This window comes from Podarcis bocagei (genome assembly GCF_964188305.1).
Source record: "Podarcis bocagei genome assembly, chromosome: 9".
NCBI classification, from domain to species: Eukaryota; Metazoa; Chordata; class Lepidosauria; order Squamata; family Lacertidae; genus Podarcis; species Podarcis bocagei.
Window position 1 is genome coordinate 22,724,278 of NC_138134.1, and position 6,339 is coordinate 22,730,616.

A 6,339-nucleotide genomic window follows, 5' to 3' on the forward strand; every position below is an offset into this window, starting at 1 on the left:
ATTCAAGCAGAAATCAAGCATGGCTCTCAGTCTCTGGCTTCTGCCTCCTTTTTACTTCTAGCCTAGCTTACCCATGCTCAGCTCTGGCCTGTGTCTTTTTCACTCCCAGCCAGGTGAGGGAGAGTCATTTACACTCTGGCACAGAGCAACTTTCAGACTAACGACCATGCTTATGCCCATTACCAAGATGCTGGCCTGGCTACTTCAACAATTGAATCCTGCAAATTCACAACAATACAATTAGAACTCATATAGAATCTAGCACAGCACATTACAGTAGTTCCACTGGTGGAGCTGGAGGTGAGACTAGCAGTTTTTGGCAGGGCCTGAGGAAAACACAGTAGGAGGCCTGGCTCTGAGACCCAGCATTGAGGATGGGGCTGCTTCCATTAGTAGAGCTCACTGCAAAAACTTCCTGTTCACCTAAAATGTTCAGCTTTGAGAAAAAGGCTGAGGGTGGGGTGTGGGGAGAGAAAGGAAATTGGCCTTTGCTTCTTTGGCAACCAAACTAAAAAAATAAAACCCTACAACCCAAACAAAGTGATTGGCAAGCTTACAAGCTAGCAACAGCTGAACTTTGCTGATAAGATTTTCTTTTGATTTCTTATAATTGTTTCCATCAAGCCAATCTCCTGATTAACTTATTCTCTTTCTATACTTGATGCATCACTAAGATTAGCATCCCTAATTTGCTCCTTACCAGAACAGATTTCAGTTGGAGAACTATAACCTGTCCTTCACGATTCTGAACGTGGCGTAAAACATTCTGAATAAAGTTTGGATGAGGAATGATGGAGCAGGTGTGCTAATCATCTTTTTATTCCTCTCACTGAAGAGGCATCATCCTGAGACCGGAAGAGGTAAATAACGCAAGAGTTCTTTGGGAAACCAAAATGTCAACCATCATTAATAATCCATACTTTAAAAAGTGCATCTGGTTTGCAGCACATTGTATATGGTGTTATTAATCCTCTTTCTCACGCACTGTAGCCATTGTACAATAGGATAGCAATGTTTACTTGAGGGAATCTTTGTTTTGAATCTTTGGCGCATCTCCTATTGTTCTGGGTACATCATGAGCTGGAAAGGGTGGATAAAGGCTCCACTGTGCATCTTTCTCAGTAAATAAAATATGCAGGATGTTCATACCGTTTAAAAGGAGATGGAGCATATCTCTGTACTTAATTGCACTGGCTGTATTAAAATATTTTTTCCTATGGCTCATTAGTAAAGCAATGTCTTAATATTAAGTAGAGAACAAAGTGCTTATTGGCTTTATATAATGGGAGAGACTATGTAGATCACATTGAAATTGCCGGATTACACCTGATAACTTTTAAAGCCTAGCTGTTGCCTGTACACTTGAGAGAATATAGGAGGATAGGAAGGCATATTGGCCTTAGACGCAGTCACATACAGGACACCATTAAGATGCAACTGATGCTGTAGCCCACCCCAAATCCTGGGAAACATCCAGGTAGAATGAGGCCCATGGGGTCGGCTCCAGCAATCATTCAAAAGTCTGAAAAGGTTTTCTGTGCTACACACATAGGGAGTACTCTGACTGATCCACAAGACAGCTGTTTCAGAATCCCTTACCATGCAGTGAAGCCCCTCCACACATAATATTGTGTGCATGTAAGTTCTCATCAAACCTTTAAACAGGCATGTGTAGGTTGGTAGTGGAATCTGCCCACCATGATTCCATTCATTCTTCCTGAAGTGAATGCCTGAAAAGTTCTAATAGCTTCGATTTTAAAGTTAGGAATGAGATACGCTAGGACTTTCTCCCAGGAGGAAATGATATGTATAACAGCAATTACCTGCTGCGACTGGTAATCCTGTTCCCACAGATGGCGGAAATTAACACTCTACTCTGGCCTAAAGCATGGAAAAAATGCACTCTGCTATCGCCTTCCCCTGTCCTACCCCAAGATAACTTACTGGGCTTTGGGGACAAGGAAAGGGCAAGTTAGTTGGGCTCCACTTTGTGAACATTTGACTTTAATATCGTCGAAACGTCTTCCGAGTATTGGAATCGAAGATTCGCAAAAGCACAAGCTGTTGAAAGTGTGCTATATGAATGGTCACAAAGGCTTGGCAGGTGCTCAGACATCACCAAAGTGGCACCCCTCTTCCTTACATAATGCTGGTGACATGAGTCCCTGCAGTGTGGCTCTTTCCCGAGTTGTAAAGGCAATGCGAGCAAAGCTCCTTACCTCTCTCGCCCTGACCTAGCCACTGTGATCCACATGACGGTCACCTCCAGACTGGATTATTGTAATTCGCTCTACGTGGGGCTGGCCTTAAGACTGACCCAGAAACTCCAGCGGGTGCAGAATACCGTGGCGAGACTCCTTACGGGGTCCAGCTGCGAGATCACATTCACCTGGTGCTATACCAGCTGCACTAACTCCCAGTGGAGTATAAAGGTAAAGGTACCCCTGACCGCCGAGGGAGCCGGCGTACAGCTTCCGGGTCATGTGGCCAGCATGACTAAGCCGCTTCTGGTGAACCAGAGCAGCGCACGGAAACGCCATTTACCTTCCCGCCGAAGCGGTACCTATTTATCTACTTGCACTTTGACCTGCTTTCGAACTGTTAGGTTGGCAGGAGCTGGGACTGAGCAACAGGAACTCACCCTGTCGCAGGGATTCGAACCGCCGACCTTCTGATCTGCAAGTCCTAGGCTCTGTGGTTTAGCCCACAGCGCCACCTGTGTCCCAGTGGAGTATAGGATCAGGTTTAAGGTGCTGGTTTTAACCTTCAAAGCCCTATATGGCCTAGGACCCTCGTACCTACGGGACCGCCTCTCCTGGTATGCCCCACAGAGAAACTTACGGTCTTCAAACAAAAACATCTTGGAGGTCCCAGGCCACAGAGAGGTTAGGCTGGCCTCAACCAGAGCCAGGGCTTTTTTGGCTGTAGCTCCGATCTGGTGGAACGCTCTGTCACAAGAGACTAGGGCCCTGCAGGACTTGACATCTTTTCGCAGGGCCTGCAAGACAGAGCTGTTCCACCAGGCCTTTGGCCAGGGCACAGCTTGACTCCCTCCTCTGGCAATCCTCACAGAACTTCTAGCCCAATGGTTGCCATTATTTTGATTGGAATTACTTTTATAATGAAATGATTTTAGAATGTTTTATAATTTTATTGTTGTTAGCCGCTCTGAGCCCAGCTTCGGCTGGGGAGGGCGGGATATAAATAAAATTTTTTATTATGTGTTTGCTCCTTATAACAGCAATGTTTCTTTTCCTGGAAGAATAATGCCGTCAGGAAAAGGTATCTGAATGTGGGCATCCTCCACAAGACCAGAGGTCTTAACTGAGCCTCACGGGGCTCCGGCCTATTCCTTTAAGTGCACTCCCTGCATATGGCGTTCCCTCTCCAAATTGCCTTTTAAGAACTCTGAAATATCACGTACGGTGGTGTTCATCTGTTAAAATGCATTTTGAACGAAAGTCTTTCAAATGAATGGAAATGCCTGGAGTGTTTTGCCCCTTAATAAGACAAGTGATGTCTGTAGAGACTGAAATGCCCAGGATTTCCACTCTCTTTTATGCAAGAGCTTCTGTAGCACTCAGCACAGTGGTATGAGTATTTAGAGAATTTACCTTAGTTAGCTCCTGGGAAACAACAAATTTTCTCTGCAAAGCATCTATATTTCATTTTTGTTAAAGTATTAATAAGCTAAAATGCTAGCGACACTAGGTTTTATTGAAGCATTCAGAAACTCTCCAGGAGATTAATATACATCCTGAAAGTTCATGCTGGCTGCAAGTTTAGGATGTAAGCATTTTAAATAAAACTTGTTTAGGTGCTGATGTGAAGTTTATGGTTTAATGGCTTTGAAACGCATATCTTGCTGTTAACACATCCATTTAGGGTTTTCCAAGAGGACCTGGAAGGCAATCAGTACATCTTCCACAATACACATTGTCATTCATTACAGAAGTTTTCTGGTCTCTCTGTGCTGTTCCTCTTTTTGAAAGGGAAAGGGAATTCACTAAAAACAATATTTTTACCCTGAAAGGATTCTCATCAGGCTGGGCTGGGATTTTTTCAAAAGCTGTGCGCTTGAGAACCTACCCAAATGTGGCTATAGCTAACAACATAGGAAGTCTGATCCGGTGCATGGCAGCCATTTGTCTATCAGTATTGCTTACTCCTTGGGCAGCTCCTCAAGCGTTGGCCATGTTAGCTGGGACTGATGGGAGACTCACAACATCTGCAGGGCACCACAATGGATATCTCTGGTCTTCCCTGACCAGTAGCATCAATCGTGTCAGGAAGAGGTCTTCACCTGCTATCTGAGCCTTCTAACTAGAGATAGTGGGGATTTAACCCAAGACTTTCTGCATGCAGTGTGAATGCTATATCACTGAGCTATGGTTCCACACATTATGCAGGACTCCTTAATCCTGAACTCAAGCCCTACATTGACGGTTGGCATGTGGTGAGCCCAGGTATACGATGCCTAAGAGCAGCTCTCATGCAAGTTCCTCAGATGTACACAAGACCACTGCTGGACTTAAGATTCTCTGCTTCACTGCAGACACTTCTTTTTCTGTATTGCTTGCCATGGCATGGAGATAATCTCCCAAGCCATGCATGAACCCACCAAGCACAATGGCTCACTCTGTGTCAAGGCTGTGCAGAGTTAAACTATGGCACACACTCCCCCAGAAGGCAGTGATGACCACCAGCTTGGATGGCTTTAAAAGAGGATTGGGCAAATTCATGGAGCAGAAGGCTTTCAGTGTCTACAGGCCTTGATAGGCAGGTTCTATCTCCATGGTCAGAGGCAGTAATACTTCTGAATACCAGTTACTAGAAACCCAAGGAGGAGAGATTGTTGTGGTGCTCAAGTCCTGCTTGATGGTTAATAATAATAATAATAATAATAATAATAATTTATTATTTATACCCCAGCTTCCAACAGAATATTAAAATACAATAACCTATTACACATTAAAAGCTTCCCTAAGCAGGGCTGCCTTCAGATGTCTTCTAAAAGTCTGGTAGTTGTTTTTCTCTTTGACATCTGATGGGAGGGCATTCCACAGGGCAGGTGCCACTACCGAGAAGGCCCTCTGCCCGGTTCCCTTAACTTGGCTTCTCGCAGTGAGGGACCCGCCAGAAGGCCCTAGGCACTGGACCTCAGCACTGGACCTCATAGGCATCTGTTTGGTCACTGTGAGAGCAGGATGCTGGACTAGATGGATCATTGGCCTGATCCAGCAGGCTCTTCTCATGTTCTTATGAGCAATTAGCACCCACATTAAGTCACCATTGGTGAGAAGCATTTGTGCTGCCACAGTGGGGGCTGTGCATGCAAGCGGCTGGAGTTCATACTGTGGTGGGAGCGCAAAGAAACACTGCCACAGCCACACAAATTTTAGTGGCCGGAGAGACAGACTCCACATGGAGATGTTTACACTGCTGGTTCCGTGTGAGAGCTGTCAGATCACGGACCCAGTAGCAACTGCTCTTGCACATGGGCTGCTCACCATGTACCCAAGCGTTTCTACCCAAGCGTTTTTCACTGCCTTTCTACGTTTGCCACGACATGGAGATAATTTCTCAATCTGTGCAAAAAACACTGGACACAAGGCTTCACCCTGGGACAAACTACAGTTAAATTAGCCTCCAAGTAATGGAATAGGAAGTAGATTACATTTGTGTGTGTCCACACCATGAAGCCCATGGAAAGGATGGGTCAACACTGCAACAATTCCAGTGCAGCCCCATTCCCCCAAAACACTTAACCCTACACATCTGCACATGCAGTTTCACAAAGTCAAGGAAGATCCCAGGCAGGCAATAAATCCCATGCCTTAATAACAACAGCTCCGGATGACTCAGGTATTTGTGCAGAAAAACACAACATTCATTGACCCCCTGAGAGCCGCCGTGTATGGCTGGTGGGTTGTGTTTGCTAGATGGATCACAAGTTGTGCAGGGCTGACTTATGCCCTGATTTAAGAGAACTGAACTTTTAAATCAAAGCCACATTCTCTTAAGTATTGCTTCCATGCCAACCATATTGAAATAAACAGTAGATGATCTGTGCTTGATGAATTGGTTGCATTCTTTAGAAATATATCTTCTTAAAGTGAACATCAGTCCAGAACTTTTGAGGTTCTTGACGGCTGCACACATGAATTTGAATATTCAGAGAAAACCAAGAGTCAGGCTTGATTTGAGACTGTAATGTCCTCCTCACTTACTTCAGCTGCAGAACAGAAACAACAGTTTCATATTAAACAAAAGAAAATGAAACTTGAAAGGCCTATTTATCACATCAGACATATCAACCAATTTATAGCCCATTTTCTC